The following is a 17,273-nucleotide window of genomic DNA, read 5'->3' on the forward strand; positions in this document are numbered from 1 at the left end:
CATCTTTTTCGCTGTTGCCCTGCATGTGTTTATTTTTCTTCAGTCGCCAATACCAAAAAACAAAATCGAGCAAAATGATCATTTGTCAAAAACGGCAACTGAAGAACGTGTAGACAATAGGTTTGTCAAACGATCATTCCACCGAACTGACATCAGCAAATGTATTACCCCGATAAATGCTCCAACGGGAACTGTTTCACAATCCCAGTGAATGTTAAAAGGTACATTTTAAATCGTAATTGTGGCAACACTTACTGATCAAAGCAAAGAGATTAAAAGTGTAAAGATGGACGCTATCCATGCTTGAAGACCCATTTCCTTTAAGTGACATCTTGTTACAGATTCTGTTTAACTGTTTCCGGTTGAGTTTTATCAGAAGGACTATTTAGTCACTGCCAACATGGAAAAATTAACAATGATACTGTTCAAATCTGTTGTGTGCACAACTGATGTGGTCCAGTTGCAAAGCACCAAAATCCAGCCCTTAACTTACAAATCGACCATGCTTTAATCTGTGGTCAACTTCAGAGGCAAATAGACAGCATCATGATATTGTTCTGTTGAAGAGTCATACAGACTCGAAACATTAACTGTGTTGCTCTCCGCAGATGCTGTCAGACCTGCTGAGTTTTTCCAGGTATTTTTGTTTTTGTTTTGGAATTCCAGCATCCGCAGTTTTTTGCTTTTACCATGATATTGTTTCCTGCTTGCTAAAAAGTGGTTTTAAAAGTTAATTGTCGCCTTAGGCCATAGGTTTCCAAACAGTAGTCTCGGTATCAGGCGGTAGAATTGCCTCCGGGGTCCCCCGTCAATTCAGATGAAGCAAAACTACTTCTGAACATTGAATAATGAATAGGCCATTCAGCACCTCGAACCTCTCCTGCCATTTAATTAGATCATGACTGGTCAGTATCTCGACTCCACTTACTCGCCTGGGTTCCAAATCCTTCAATAATATCGTGGCCGATCAAAAATCTAGCCGTAAAGTAAAAGCGAAATACTTTGGAGTTTTCTCTCCACAAAAATCTAGTCATGTCTGTCAGGAATCGATGCTGGGGCCACTGCCATTCACCACTAATATCTAACTGATTTGGACCTGGGAACCTGAATTATAATATCAAAATTTGTGGGGGCAGATTTAATACCCTGCCAAAATATTAGGAGACATTTAAAAATTACAGAATGGAAGTGTAAATGGCAAAATAATTCCAACGTAAGTGTAAGGTGTTGTCTTTTGGGTGGAGGAATAAGGAGGTCGCAGACTCCATAGAGTTTAAATGGGTAGAGGAGTAAAGGGATTGAGGAGGGAAGATTCACTAATCATTAAAAGTAGCGATGCAGGTTAACAAAGCCATAAAATGGAGGTGGGGGGAGGAGGGTACAGTTGGTTTATTTCTAATGGAATAGAATTCAAATTGAGGCATGCTGTGTCAATTGATTAGCTCACATTTAGAGTATTGTGGAGTGTGGTCTCCACATTGCAGAAATATAGATGCTCTGGTGGAAATGCCGGAAAGACCTCCAAGATGATATCAGAGCCAACAGGCTGCAACTATTAAGAAAGTCTGAACAGGCTGGGGCTCTATTCTCTAGGAAAGAGAAGACTGAGTTTTCACAGAGAAGCACAGGAAGATAAAAATAAAAGACCATCATTTCAGACTTTGGCTGATGTTCGTTTCTTGACTTATCTAAGCAGCAAATATAGGTTTATTCATTTCACAAAAATAGTAGGAACAAACATCACTATTAATTGTTATTTCAATACATTCATTTGGGAAGTGAAGATGCTCTCATCTGGTGACATTTGGGACGTCAGCTCTTTATTATTAGAGTTGATTTATTCATCCTAATCCATTGTTACGACTTGAGTTAAAGGTTTCCAGTTAATTATTTACAATTGTTAGTAAAGATATAAATCTCCATATTTTCCAATTACTATAGCTTTATACCTTGCCACGCAAGTAGGCTACTTCTGACTGTGTGGAAACTGCAAACTTCCACAGGCTTTTAACTTTAGGCTCTTAACTTCAACAACTAAATATAAGGTGGACAAAATTGATTCCTTTACTAGCTCTTGATCACGATCTTTAATGTCTCCACCCAAAGCAAGTCCAATGTCCAGGAAGTAAAAGTTTCCCCTCCATTGCGTGACAAGATGATTGCTCATTCAGTGAGCCAGTGCAGACACAATGGGCCAAATGGTCTCCTTCTGTGCTGTATCAATCTGTGATTCTGAGGTTAGACTCCATCAAAGTATCTTATATGTACACAATGCATTGCTTAATTCTTGCTTATACTTACTATATAAAATCTACATTCTTATTTGGTCATGGAAACCATTACATATATGCTTAGCACTTGTTCAGTCATATAATTCATCACAATTCTAAGTCGGGCCGGGGGAGGGTGCAGGAGCAGAGGGACCTTGGTGTATATATATATATATATATAGACCATTGAATATGGCAGGACTGACAGCTAGAGCTGTTAATAAAGAGTACAGAATCCTCAACTTTATCAATAGCAGCATAGAGTACAAAAGCAAGGGAGCTATGTGTATTGGAGTATTGTGTCCAGTTCTGGGCACCACACTTTAGGAACAATGTGAAGGCATTAGAGAGAGTGCTGAAAACATTCAAGTGATTGGCAAAGCTTCCAGAGATGAGGAATGTCAGACTTGCAGATAGATTGAAGATGTTGGGACTGTTCTCCTTGGAGAAGAATAAGGTTGAAAGGAGATTTGACAGAGCTATTCAAAATCATGAGGGTGCTGGACAGAGTAGATAGGGAGAAACTTCCTGTTGCAGACAGGAAGGATTGAGATCCAGAGGGCACAGATTTAAAGTAATTGGCAGAAGTAATGAAGACATGAGGGGAAAGAAAACGATTTCAGGCAGTGAGTGGTTGGGATCTGGAACTCACTGCCTGAGGGTGTGGTGGAGGTAGGTTCAAACGAGGCATTCAGGATGGAATTGGATTCTTACCTGAAAGAGGAGATGTGCAGGGCTAAGGGGAGAAGGTGGAGGAATAGCCTGAGGTGAATTGCTCATTCAGAAAAACAACTACTGGCTAAATGGCACCCTTCTCTGCTCTAAACTCTCTATGATTTTCTATGATTCTATATTTCATATCTCCACAACATAAAGCATGTTCTCCTTCCTCAACCAGATTATTATTACTGTGAGTAGTGAAGTAATCTTACCCTATTACTACATGGAAAATCCAGAATGGCTTGTAGCCCATTATTTAATTTATCCCTGTCCATTGCTCCTGCCTTCTGTTTATTGTTTTAGCTGCATCTCATACTTGGCCATGCCATCCCTGCTGGGAGAGCAAAGCTCCACATTTCAGTATTTTACTTCAAATGGAGAGATAGAGCATTGATCGGTGAGCCGGTCCCTTAAACAATGAAATATTGCTCACACTTTATAAATCACTGGTGTAGGCTTCAGCTGCAATATCGTACGATTCTGGACACACTGTGGAAGGGGCATGAGGACTTTGGAAAGTGTGCAGGGGAGAGTTGCCAGAATTATACCAAGGATTAGAGATTTCAGTTATATGGGGAGAGTAGAGAAACTGGAATTATTCCCACAGCAGGAAAGGTTAGGAGATTTAATCGAGGGGTTCTAAAATAGTAATAGTTTTGATAGTATAAATGAGTAGAGTAGGAAGGTCATTAACCAAGGGAGACAGGTTTAGAAATTGGCTAAAGAAGCAGATGAGAAATTAGAAGAATATATTTTAAAGCAACGAGGGATGGTCCATTAATGCTACACCCCCACACCCAGCAAAGCCCAGATCCCGTGAATGAATAAAAAAAAATTGTTTTAATCTGGAACGTACTGCCTGGCAGGGTGGATAATACATATCCAGTAATAACTTTCGAAAGGGGATTACACACCTGAAAAGGAAGAGATTGTGGGGCTACCAAGAAAAGGTGGGACTAATTGGATAAAACTTCAAATGTCCGGCCAAGTAACATTGGGTCGAAATGGCCTCTGTGTGTGCGCTGGAGGATTCTATCACTTTGATTGCACCTTAGTTCTGAAGGCACCGGACAATTATAACCTGATAAAGAGAAGTGGCAACGCATCATAATCCTGAATCTAAAGTCTCATGTCGTGAGCCTAAATAGAACTTGTCATCCCTTGTGCGGCCTGAACTCCATCAGACAGTGGCTTCAAAAGCAGAAGAGGTTAAGTGGACAATGTGGCGGAGATCCAGTAAGTAGTCGCCCATTGAGGATTGAAAGGTCCTGTGGTAATTAGTATAAGAGACGGTTTTAATTCTACAAGATAGACAAATTAGTGATTCATTTTGAGGCCAAAGCCGAGATTTAAGTAACTACTGGGCGATGTGAGTAGCCTAATGCTTGTTGCGTTCCCATGGTCCCTGTATTTTGAAGGTGAGATGGACGAATCGAGTTTATCCCTCCACTGCTCACACTGGAGACTCGACCTGCCGTGGGGTAAATGTTAAGAGATTTTCCTCCGTTACTCCGACTGCAGGAAAATTCCAGCCCAGTTTTTGCGTAAATGAACATTTGCTGACTGCCGATTTGAACTGACCTCTTCCGAATTCAGTCCTAACTTTAAAATGAATCGGTCAAAAACGAGATTCAAGTCCTGGCCGGTCAGAGGAATAGGTTAATATTGTAAATTCATTCCAGTGGTCTGAGCAGAAAAGGGTCTATAATTTTGAGTTAAGGGGGTTGCTGAGCCAGCTCAGCGGGTTAGAATGAAATGATTCCCATCCCTCCTATATCTACAGCTCCCTCCCGCAGTGAAATCTGTGCTCCCCACCCCCCAACCCCACCAATTCTGAACGCTTGACCATCCTCGACCATCATCATTGACAGTGGCGCATTCAACTGGCTGGACCCTAAGTCTAAGAATCCCCTCCCTAAACCTCTCACCTCCCTATATCTTTCTCTGTCCCCCTCCAGGTCCCCCTAAAACCTCTCTCTTTGACCAAGCTTTTGGTCACCAGTCCTATTATCACCTTCGGTAATCGCTGCCAAATCCTGCCTGATAATTCCTTCTGTTAAAAGCCTCTAGGGACATCTTTCAGTGTTGAAGCGCTGTATAAATGTGAGCTGGTGTTGTTGATCATTTCAAATGCTGGAACAGAAAATTCAACAATGGAAACATTTTGTGTCAGAGGAGGCAATCTTAGCGCTGCTGTGTTTAAAAACAAATAACATCCATAGACTTCTGAACCTGGCACCAGGTCAAGTGAACATTGGTGAACAAATTATTGCTGGAACAAAAATAAAAATACCTGGAAAAACTCAGCAGGTCTGGCAGCATCTGCGGAGAGGAATAGAGTTAACGTTTCAAGTCCGTATGACTCTTCAACAGTTCAACGTTAACTGTATTCCTCTCCGCAGATGCTGCCAGACCTGCTGAGTTTTTCCAGGTATTTTTATTTTTGTTTTGGATTTCCAGCATCCTCAGTTTTTTGCTTTTACATAATTGCTGGAAATGTTCTTTTTTTAAAAGTACCTACCCATTCCATCCCGGGCTGTGTCGGGCTGGACTGTTAACATGAACCTGGCCACCTCTGTTCCCATTGGGTGACTAATGGACAATTCATAAGTCCCGCTGTCGTTGAGATGTAAATCCTCCAGCAACAATGAAGCATTTTGTGGGAAAAGGACACTCCTGCGTTTGTAGTCGTCAGGAACAGGTAGGTAGTGGCAGCGCTCAGTGGAGATGTTGCCTCTCTTCGTTGTGCATCTATAGTCCACAATTCTACTCCCAGCTTTCGTCCCAGCTTTCATCCATCGGATCCGAAGGTAACCGTTTGGGTCTGAGACTGTGTAAGAGGCGGGTAGGAGCACAGGCTGATGAACGGTTCCATTCAGACTGTCCTGGGTCACTCCTAGTGTTACAGCGGCTTAAAGATGAAGATAATAATTGTTTGAATATAAAGTGACAACACCTAAACGATCAGTACAAAATTTGTTAAAACTGAGGTAGATAACTATATAATTGAAACGGACATTCGCAGTGCCTTGCATGACCACGTCATGATGGTCCTGGATCCATTAGGTACAATGCTGGGAACATTCTGCTCCCATAGCTTCAGTGTCACTGGGGCACTGGGGTCTACTCCCCACACCAGTAGCATTTCATGGTAACATTTCACGATTTGTGGAAGGACTAACTCACACAACATTTATAAACCTTTTCATCACAGTTATACACCAACTGCTGAAAACAGTCATGATATTGGGAGAATGTGGAACAGTGTCAAATACATAATGGTAGAACCTAGTGGCTATCCTGCAAACACAAATTATTCTGACCAATGTTGACTCTACAAATGGTGATTGCTTTTGGAGTCACACAGAACAGAAGGAGATTATTCAGCCAGATGAGCCTCTTTAAAATAAATATCAGAATTGTCCTCCTGACCTATTTTTATGTTTTCCTTTCCTCAAACTGAACAACTGTTAAAAATCAAATAAACACAATTCTAATTTGGCCAGAGCTGCAACTGTTGGATATATAGCTATATTTTTATAAGCATTGGTTCCACTGAACATTTGATGCTGATGTGTTATCTCAGATAATCCTTTCAGCTTTATTACAACCCAAACAGATGTTAAAAGACACATTTTACGTATTAACTATAGCAACACTTACCGATCAGAGCAAAGGGATTAAAAGCAAAAATCATACACCCTGGAAATCCCATTTCTTTTAAGTGGCATTTAGTTACAGATACTGTTTGACCGTTGACAGTTAAGTTTGGTTGGCAGGATTGTTCAGCCACTGTCAGTGTGGAAACATCAGCAGTAAATTCGATTCAAAGCTTTTGTCAGAGAAGCTGATGAGGTTCAAGGGCAAAAGTTGAAATGAAGCCGTTAACTTAGAAATCAGCCTTGCTTTAGTATGTGGGTCAACCTTACACCAAATCGACTAGCATTTCCTGTTTACTGTCAAGTGCCCTTAAAGCTTAATGGTCATCTTTAGCAATTGACTTTCAAACTGTGGTCTTGGTATCAGAGGGTAGAATTGCCATTGAGGTCTCCGGATCTTCAGCTGTAACCTCTGACGACACATAAGAACATTTGAACAAAGGAGCATGAATAGGTCATTCAACACATCAAGCCTGTTCAATCACTCAGTTAGATCATACCTGCCTTGTATCTCAACTCGCTTTACCAGTCCCTGATTTTGTATCTCTTAAAACCCTGACCAAAAGAAGCAATCTCATTACGTTCTGCAGTGACTGGTGCTGGGACTGCGGCTGATCCCAATTTACATAAATGATTTGGGCTCAGAAACCTAACGTACAATATCAAATGTGCAGATGATGCCAAACTGGGAGTAGGGTTAATGCAGGGAAAGTCTGTGGCCAACTATAGGTCATCTGGAAACTTGCAGAATGGGCTGTTAAATGGCAAATTAATTCCAGTGTACACAAATTGAGATGTTGTATTTGTATAGCAGAAATAAAGAAATCAAACATATTTCTTTGGAAGTAGGAGTCTAAATGGGGTATAGAGCAAAGAGATTTCGAGATGCAGATCATTAAAAGTGGCAATGTAGGTTAACAGAGCCATCAAATGTGCAAATAAAACACTGAAGTTAATTTCTCAAGCACTAGAATTGAAAGCGAAACAAGCTATGTTAAACCTTTGTGGCACCATGCCTATTCCAATGTTTAGAGTGCTGTGCACAGTTCTGATTTCCATATTGACAAGAAAATATAGAAGCACTAGAAAAAGTGCAAAAAGAAATTCCAAAACCAGACCAGAACTATTAGGGTACTCCTTGAGTTATTTGCCCAAAAGCAGATCTGACACACAGTGTCACAATGTCCACCACAGCAGGCTAAGGAGGCAGATCCCAAATCCACCCCACCAGAACACAAAGCAAAACTCTTCTGTCCCTGTCAACTAAACCCTCCCTCACCCCCCCCACTCCCCCCACCTCCTCCACCTCCCGCAAGGAGTTCAAGTTGCTGTGGCAACATAGACTTTTAAATACATGTTGTAGCCTGGACCTATGGATAGTGATGGGAGAGGTTACAATTTCTTCTCATCACATGGCTGACCAGGAATCTCTCCCACTTGTGCTGCCTGCTGTTGATGTGTGTGGAGAGATTTCAAAGCTGCTAATCAACCTTTTTGGCCACATCGTGAACACACCTTCCTTGGCCATCCAGTGGGGGCAAAGACACTGCCCATCAGAGAAATTACCACCTGAGTGCTTAATAGGGAAAAAGAACTGTTCATTGGCATAAAGGCAACACCAACTATATCAAGGCACCACCCATGTGGTTAAAAGTACAACCATTCCCGGACAGTCAGAGCCCAGTGTGACCCTGAGCCTTGCAGGATGGGGTGGTCTTCGGTTTATTTCTGTCTTTGCTGGATTAGCTGATCTCAGCAAAGTTGCAGCAGTTCAAAGCTACAGCTGACCACAGGTCCCTAGGATTAGAAGGACCCCACTGAAGTTTTCCATTAGAAGATGTCTTACAAAGGTCTTCATATTTTAAATGCTCCACTAATGAATTCCCAGTCATTCCTTAAGGCTGAATAACTTCTCAAGAATGTTTCATGTCAAAGTCCTTCACTAGACTATACACAGATGGTAAATTACCTTAGATTACTTATTTTCTTTACTAAAATCCAATTTTCTCCACTGTGGGGGATAGTTTTGGTACAATTCTCCCAATCTGCCACTGTAACTTCTCTTCTCATTCCACCACCCATCTTCAGTCCAGATGGAAATTCCAGATGTGCATGTTTATATGTCGAAGGACTAGTTACTTGATTCCTGCAAAAAGTAGTGAGTGTTACTGACTTTTCAGTTTAGTCTGTGATTAACTGTCTCTTCTGTATTTTTGACCCAGTTACTTTGGTCACTGCATCAGGGACAGTGTTGGTCACTGTTGTGTGGAGGACAGGAAATCTGCTTGTGTGTGGTTAATATGCACGCAAGCTGCTTTTCTATTTATCTTAAATGGTTCTCTAGTTGTCATTCAGAACAGAAACACTTGTTATTGAGTATCATTATGGAAAATAACTGCATCTCACACACGCACACACACGTTTACAAGTCCACCTGTCAATACACCCACTCACAATCACTACTCTTTCTCTTTAAAGACAAAATAACATAGGAATACACAAAAAATATACACAATAAGAGCAGGCGGCAGCAGGACCTGACCAGCATGAGGAAACATCCCACTCCTTGAGGAGGCAGGGCTGGCCATTATTGGGACAGGGGGTAGGAGAAGCAGAGCAGGGGCCACATTGCCTCGAGGTACATGACCATTCCAGCTTCATTACAGTTACACACCCATTCCTAGTCCATAACCCCTCAAAGCTAATCTCACTCCCAAACGCCACATTTTCCTAAAGGGGCCACATGTATTGCCATCATCATTGCAGGCTCTCTGGAGAAATATCCGTCTCACTCCCTCTCAGAACAAGTGCAAGATGAGCAATGGCCTTGCCACTGCTGAGAAAGAGCAGCAACAGCGCGAGGAAGAGTGCATTGGATCACTGTCACGGGGACCTGCTCAGAAACTGGCAGCACGCATAACTAAGATAAAGGCAAAATTCTGCAAATGCTGGAAATCTGAAACAAAAATAGAAAATGCTGGAAAATCTCAGTAGGTTTGACAGCATCTGTGGAGAGAAGGACAAAGTTAAAGTTTCGAGTCCATATGACTCCTTCAGAACTAAAGAGAAGTAGAAATATATTGAAATATATACTGTTTAAAGGGGATGGAACAAGTGAAGCTGGATAGAAGGCCAGTGATAGGTGGAGGCAAAGGAGAGATTGCAAAAGGTGTCAGAATCAAAAGGTCAAAGGGTTAATAGTGATGGCACTGGCTAAAGGAGGTGCTAATGGTGACATTAAGAATGGGAAGCAGAATGTGATAATTGCTGTGCCGGGGTAAACACTCTGGAAAGTGACAGATGGCCCCAGTGGGGTGAGGCAGGGTGAGGGAACGATGGTGGGAAATAGGCTAAAAACTAGGGATAAAACAATGAATAAAAATGGAAATAATTTTTTTAAATAATAATGAAAATAAGTGGAAAAAAATATGTATAAAGAATAAAATGAAAAAATAAAAATGAATATAGAAGAAAGGGGGATCAAAAAGGGGTAAAGATGGAGGAGAGAGTTCATGGTCTGAAGTTGTTGAACTCAATGTTAATTCCAGAAGGCTATAAAGTGCCTAATCGGAAGATGAGGTTCTGTTCCTCCAGTTTGCGTTGAGCTTCACTGGAACAATGCAGAAATCCAAGGACAGACATGTAGGCAAGAGAGCAGGGTGGAGTGTTGAAATGGCAACCAAAAGGATGGTCTGAGTCATGCTTGTGGACAGACCGTAGGTGTTCCGCAAAGCGGTCACCCAGTCTGCATTTGGTCTCTCCAGTGTAGAGGAGACTGCATTGGGAGCAGCGAATGCAGTAGACTAAATTGAGGGAGGTGCAAGTGAAATGCTGCTTCACTTGAAAGGAGTGTTTGGGCCCTTGGACGGTAATGAGGGGGGAAGTAAAGTGGCAGGTTTTGCACCATCTATGATTGCATGGGAAGGTGCCGTGGGAGGATGTTGAAGTGTTGGGGGTGACAGAGAAATGGACGAGGGTGTCCTGGAGGGAACGGTCCCTACGGAATGCTGACAGGGGGGTGAAAGGAGGATGTGTTTGGTGGTGGCATCATTCTGGAGTTGGCAGAAATGGTGGAGGATGATCCTTTGAATACGGAGGCTGGTGGAGTGAAAAGTGATGACAAGGGGGACCCTATCATGATTCTGGGAGGGAGTGGAAGGTGTGAGGGCAGAGGTGTGGGAGATGGGTCAGACACGGTTGAGGGCCCTGTCAACCACCGTGGGTGGGAAATCTCGGTTAATGAAGAAAGAAGACATGTCAGAGGAACTGTTTTGGAAAGTGGCATCATCAGAACAGATGCAACGGAGGCGAAGGAACTGAGAGAATGGGATGGAGTCCTTACAGGAAACAGGGAGTGAGGAGCTGTAGTCAAAGCTGTGGGAGTCAGTGGGCTTGTAATGAATATTGGTAGAAAGTCTATCACCAGAGATTGAGACAGAGAGGTCAAGGAAGGGAAGGGAAGAGAAGTGTCAGAAATGGACCATGTGAAAGTGATGGAGGGGTGGAAATTGGAAGCAAAATTAATAAATTTTTCCAGGTCCAGACGAGAGCATGAAGAAGCAGTGAAGCAATCTTTGATCTACTGGAGAAAGAGTTGTGGGAGGGGGCCTGAGTAGGACTGGAACAAGGAATGTTCCACGTACCCCATAAAGAGACAGGCATAACTGGGGCCCATGCAGGTACCTATAGCCACACCTTTTATTTGGAGGAAGTGAGACAAGTTTAAGGAGAAATCAAGTTCAGCCAGACGGAGGAGAGTGGTGGTGGATGGGGATTGTTCGAGCCTCTGTTCAAGTCCTGGCAGAATCAAACCTGAGTACTGGTGAGCAGGCTATTGGTGAGTAGGTCCCACTTGATAGCACTTTGAACAATACCTTCCCTTACTCGCTGATGCTGAGATGGTACAGTCTAGGTGAGACCATCATGGCCCACAGCCTCTTGAGGGTGTTGATTTGAAGAGGTCATCTGAAATATCCTCTTCATATTCTCAGCAGCAACCAACCTTACCCGGTGCAGCCACTGGGTTTGCACCTCATAGAAACTAGAGAATACATGGGTCGTACTAGAGAACTTCCAGATGAGCTCTAAGAGTAGACAACCTGAGCTAATCATCGTAAGTCATCAAGGCACAGGAGTAGGCCATTCAGCCCAATGGGTTCATGTAGAGATATCCAGTCAGTCTCATACCCACGCTCTACCCATGTAGCCCTGCAAGTTTATTTCCCTCAAACGTCCACCCAATTTCTTTTTCATTGATCACCTCTGCTTCCCCCCCGCCCCCGTCGTAGGCAGTGAGTAGGAGGAGTCCATTACTCACCTCACAGGCCGCCGACTGAGCTTTCGCTCTGCAATTCCTGATGCACTTTCCACAGCACATGGCCAATTCCAGGGAATGCAACCTATCCAGGGGCCACTCAGGGTCAAGAAACTGAGACTGAACCAGCTGGAGATTCAGACAGGGCTCAGCAATACCCTTCCCCTACCCCCTCCTTGTATATACACACACACACACACACACACACACACACATTTTTTTTGGACAAATATACTTTATTCATAAAATATCTGGAAGAACATTACAAAACATTTCTAAATGGCCATCACAAAAAGTGCAAGCAGATTCAAATTTTACACATGGATCACGAGGTGCTTCAATACAATCAATGAATATTAGTCATTTCAATATGATCATTACAGACAGTCAGACAGTGCAGTGGTATTGAAGTTATCGACGTACATCATGTTGCACTCTGAGGTGCTTCAATACAATTATTGAATTTAATTCACTGCATACAGCCCGAGGAGTCTATACAATTCCCAGCCCCTCGGAGCACGATGGCAGAAAGGTCTTAGACAGCAATCTTTCCCCATTGGGCCTTTCCGCCAGCTGCCCCAAGCTTTAGTGTGTGTCTCAGCGCATAGTCCTGGTCCTTGGAATGTGCCAATCTGCAACACTCGGTTGGGGACAACTCTTTGCACTGGAAGATCAATAAGTTTTGTGCAGACCAAAGAGCGTCTTTCACTGAGTTGAAGATACAATTATGATACATTTAGTATTCACTACATACATTCACACAGTTTAAAGTCACACAGACTTAAAAGACACTCTTTAGGATACTCAGCCCCTCACTGTGTTCTACACACACTTAAATTACCTTTTCAGTTAAACCAAAAGTTTAAAACACTCATCTTCAGCAGCCTGATTGCAGCTGTCGATCCCAGGGGCTAAAGGAGCTGGGGGGAGGTGGGGAGGTGGGTGGGGGGTGGGGAGTGGTGGTGGGGAGCGGGGGGTTTTTGGGGGGCGCGGGGGCATCTCACCTGTTCTGATATAGCAGCGACCTGTTACTCAAAGCACACTCCACCCAGAGTAGAATCCTTCACCTACCAGCTTTGAGTGTCTCGAAACCTGCCCCTCTACTTGGACAGTCCAAGTGAATCTGTCGGTGTCTGGCGAGGGGTGGGGTAGGATTGGGGGGGTGGTGTGGGGTGGTGCGGGTGGTTAGGCAGGAAAGGAGAGGAGATAAACTTTCTGCTATGTGGCAGTATAATAGTTGCTACCATTAAACCTTCATACTATTAAATGCATTACTGTGAGAGCTGTGAATCTGAAACAAGCACAATAAATACCCAGGTACACTCAGCAAGTCCGGCAGCAATTTTGAAGAGCGAGTCGGAATTAATATTTTAGATCAGTTGCCTTAGGTCAGAGCTGGAATAGGTTGGATGCTTAAGAAGTTTAACACAAAGGGCTTAGGGGGGTGGGGGGAGAGGAAGGAAGGGAGGGCAGGAGATAAATGAAAGGGAAGGTCTGTGATAAAATAGAAAACAGGACAGATTAAATGCTGCAATGTGTCTTTCCAAAGCAAGTCTGGAAGGAGATGTGGTTCACCCCGAGCAGCGCTGTGACACAGGACCCTGTGCTCTACAGGCTGTTCCCAGGGACGCACACTGAGATAAACATTGATCCATGTTCCACAGGACAACAAGGTACTGGAAACCGTGCAATACTATCGTTTTCAAAAAATAAACTTTATTCATAAAATGTGTTAAGATAAATTATGTAACAGTTTCAATTTGATGTGACATGAAGTGCAATACAGTTTAGTTTCTTTGAATACAGCATGTGGCACTCCGAGGTACTTCAACACATTTTCAAACAGGTTAGATTTACAATTCTCATTTCATGTCAAACAGTTCTGGGTACATTGACTGGAAAGAAGCATTAAATGACAGAATGGAAAACGGGTGTGAGGGAAAATGAACAAACATTGAGGAAAACCAGAAACTGAGCTGCTGCATCGAGGCCAGTCTTGCTCACCTGTACAGCGTCATTCCGCGCTCTCCCCCTCATTCACTGTGGGAACCACCTACTGTCTTGGGAACACCAGGCAGACACAGCCTGGTCTAATAGGGAGTGTCACTCACCTAGACAGGTACATTATCCTCTATTCCACTACCTCCCTCCCCCATTCCAACCCCTTCACTCACTTTGAACCAATTACAATAGCTCTTAGGGACACTGAGCAGGCATAGCCTGTGCTGATGGACCTTGGGGGAGGCCTCAATTGCCTGAACGGGTACATTATCCTGTACCCCCACTCCATTCCCCACCACCCCTCCCTCACTCTGTGTGAACCAGCTACTGCTGTCTCTCAGAGCCCAAGCAGACACAGCCTGAACTGTTGGGGAGCCACACTCAGCTGTACAGGTATATCATCTTGCCCCTTCTCTCCCCCTCGATCATCCTGTGAACTAGTCGCTAACTTTTAAAAAAGCATTGGAGCAGAGAGGAAATCATTATAGGTCCAATGAGTGCAGAGAGCCCTCAAATGTCAACATTAGGATAAAAGCAAAATACTACAGATATCGGCGATCTTGGAGTCGAAATGTTAACACTGATTGCCTCTCCATATACATGCCTACTATGCACCGTATGTGTTAATTTTTTGAGTGTTTCTCACATGTCGGTGCAGACTCGATGGGCCGAACGGCCACTTCTGCATTGTGTGATTCTGTGATTCTAACTACTTTGTAGTTCATGCAACAGCGGTCTCTGTTTGTTAACCGATATGTTACAGTAAATTCTGACATTAATTAGTGAATCGGGGAGAGCGCAAACGCAGTCTCCCCCGCTACCACAAATTTTACAGTCGAGTATCCTGAATTTGGGGACATCGCAGGCATCAGCACACCCGAAATGCAATGGGCTGGACTCGTCTTGGGAGAACCACCTCTCTTTTGGACAAATATACCTTATTCATAAAATGTCTGAAAGAACATTACAAAACATTCCTAAATAGCCATCACAAAAAGTGCAATCAGATTCAACTTTTAGACATGGATCATGAGGTGCTTCGATATAATCAATGGATATTACAGTCATTTCAATATGGTTGTTACAGACAGTCAGACAGTGCAATGGTACTGGAGTTATCAACATACATCCCGTTGCACTCTGAGGTGCTTCAATACAATTATGATACATTTAGTATTCACTGCATACATTCAATGTGAGCCATACAGCCCGAGGGGTCTATACCTTTCCCAGCCCCTCAGTGCACTATGACAGAAAGGTCTTAGACAGCAACCTTTCCCCATCGGGCCTTTCCGCCGGCTGCCCCAAGCTTTAGTGCGTCCCTCAGCACCTAGTCCTGGTCCTTGGAATGTGCCAGTCTGCAACACTCAGTTGGGGACAACTCTTTGCACTGGAAGACCAACAAGTTTCGGGCAGACCAAAGAGCGTCTTTCACTGAGTTGATGATCCTCCAGCTGCAGTTGATGTTTGTCTCGGTGTCTGTCCCTGGGAACAGCCCGTAGAGCACAGAGTCCTGTGTCACAGAACTGCACAGGATGAACCTTGACAGAAACCACTGCATCTCTCTCTAGACCTTCTTTGCAATGGCAGGTTCCACAAGGAGGTGAACAATGGTCTTGTCCCCACCACAGCCACCTCAAGGGCAACGTGCAGAGGGGGGTGAGACTCCTGGGGTGTAGGAAGGATCTGATGGGGAGGGCCTTTCTCACCACCAGCCAAGCTATGTCTTGGTACTTGTTGGAAAGTTCTGGCAATGAGGCATTCTGCCAAATGAATTTGACAGTCTGCTCGGGGAACCATCCGACAGGATCCACTATCTCCTTTACTTGCAGGGCCTCTAGGACGTTACATGCTGACCACTGCCTGATGGACTTGTGGTCAAAGGTGTTTCTCTGCATAAATTTTTCCATAAGGGACAGGTGGTACAGCACAGTCCAACTACTTGGAGCGTTCCGCAGCAGCATGGCCAGACCCATCCTTCGCAACACCGGGGACAGGTAGAAACTTAGCATGTAATGATACTTGGTGTTTGCATACTGAGGGTCTACGTACAGCTTGATGCAGCCACACACAAAGGTGGCCATCAGTATGAGGGCGACGTTGGGCACGTTTTTTCCCCCTTATCTAGAGGCTTGTGCATCGCGTCCTTGTGGACACGATCCATTTTCGACCTCCAGATAAAGCGAAAGATGGCTCAGTTGATCGCCATCGCACAGGAGTGTGGAATGGGCCAGACCTGCACCACATACAGAAACAGCGAGAGTGTCTCACACCTGATGACCAGGTTCTTACCTGCAATGGAGAGGGAGTATGGCTCCCACATGCCCAGTTTTCTTTCCACCAAAGCCACTCGCTCCTTCCAGTTTCTAATGCATGCCCCAGTCCCTCCGAACCATATCCCCGTCTGACCTGAAGGTGAAGGGGACAAAGGAACGGTCAGCCCAGTTCCCAAAGAACATGGCCTCACTCTTCCCATGATTTACCTTGGCTCCCGTGGCCAGTTCAAACTGGTCGCAGATGTGGATCAGTCTGCACACCGACAGCAGATCCGAGCAGAAGACAGCGACATCGTCCATGTACAGGGAGGCTTTGGTCTGAGTGCCTCCACTGCCTGGGATCGTCACTCCTCTTATGCCCGGATCCTTCCTGATGGACTCAGCAAAGGGTTCTGTGCAACACACAAACAGAACAGGGGAGAGAGGGCAGCCCTGCCTGATTCCAAATTTAATTGGAAAGCTTTCTGATTCCCACCCATTGATTTGAGACTGCGTTGCTGATGTTAGTGTAGAGCAGTTGGATCCAGTTGCAGATTCCCTCCCCAAACCCCATTCTGGAGAGCACATCCACCATGTAGGTGTGCGATATTCTGTCAAAGTCCTTCTCCTGATCCAGGCTGATGAGGCAGGTATCCGCACCCCTATCCTGCACATAGGCAATCGTATCCCTGAGCAGCGCAAGTCTGTCAGAGATCTTCCTGCCGGGCACAATGCAGGTCTGGTCAGGGTGAATCACCAACTCCAGAGCAGACTTGACCGGATTGGCAATGACTTTGGACAGAATCTTATAGTTCACATTCAACAGTGAGATGAGTCGCCAATTTATATTTTCCTCCCTTACCCCCTTGAGCTTGTAGATGAGGGTGATGATGCCTTTCCTCATGGATTCTGACATGCTGCCAGCCAGGAGCATACTCTCGTACACTTCTAGCAGGTCTGGGCTGATTCAGTCCCACAGAGCTGAATACAACTCAGCCGGTAAGCCATTGCTTCTGGGAGTTTTACTCTTCTCGAAGGACTCAAGGGCCTTAGT

The 17,273-nt window shown here is 44.3% G+C and overlaps 1 pseudogene; it reads right to left on the bottom strand.

Moving 5' to 3' along the window:
- Positions 1-14,751: 14,751 nt before the first annotated feature.
- Positions 14,752-14,899, bottom strand: LOC121292077 (annotated as a pseudogene).
- Positions 14,900-17,273: the final 2,374 nt, after the last annotated feature.

Source organism: Carcharodon carcharias, chromosome 19, assembly GCF_017639515.1.
Source record: "Carcharodon carcharias isolate sCarCar2 chromosome 19, sCarCar2.pri, whole genome shotgun sequence".
Taxonomy (NCBI): Eukaryota; Metazoa; Chordata; class Chondrichthyes; order Lamniformes; family Lamnidae; genus Carcharodon; species Carcharodon carcharias.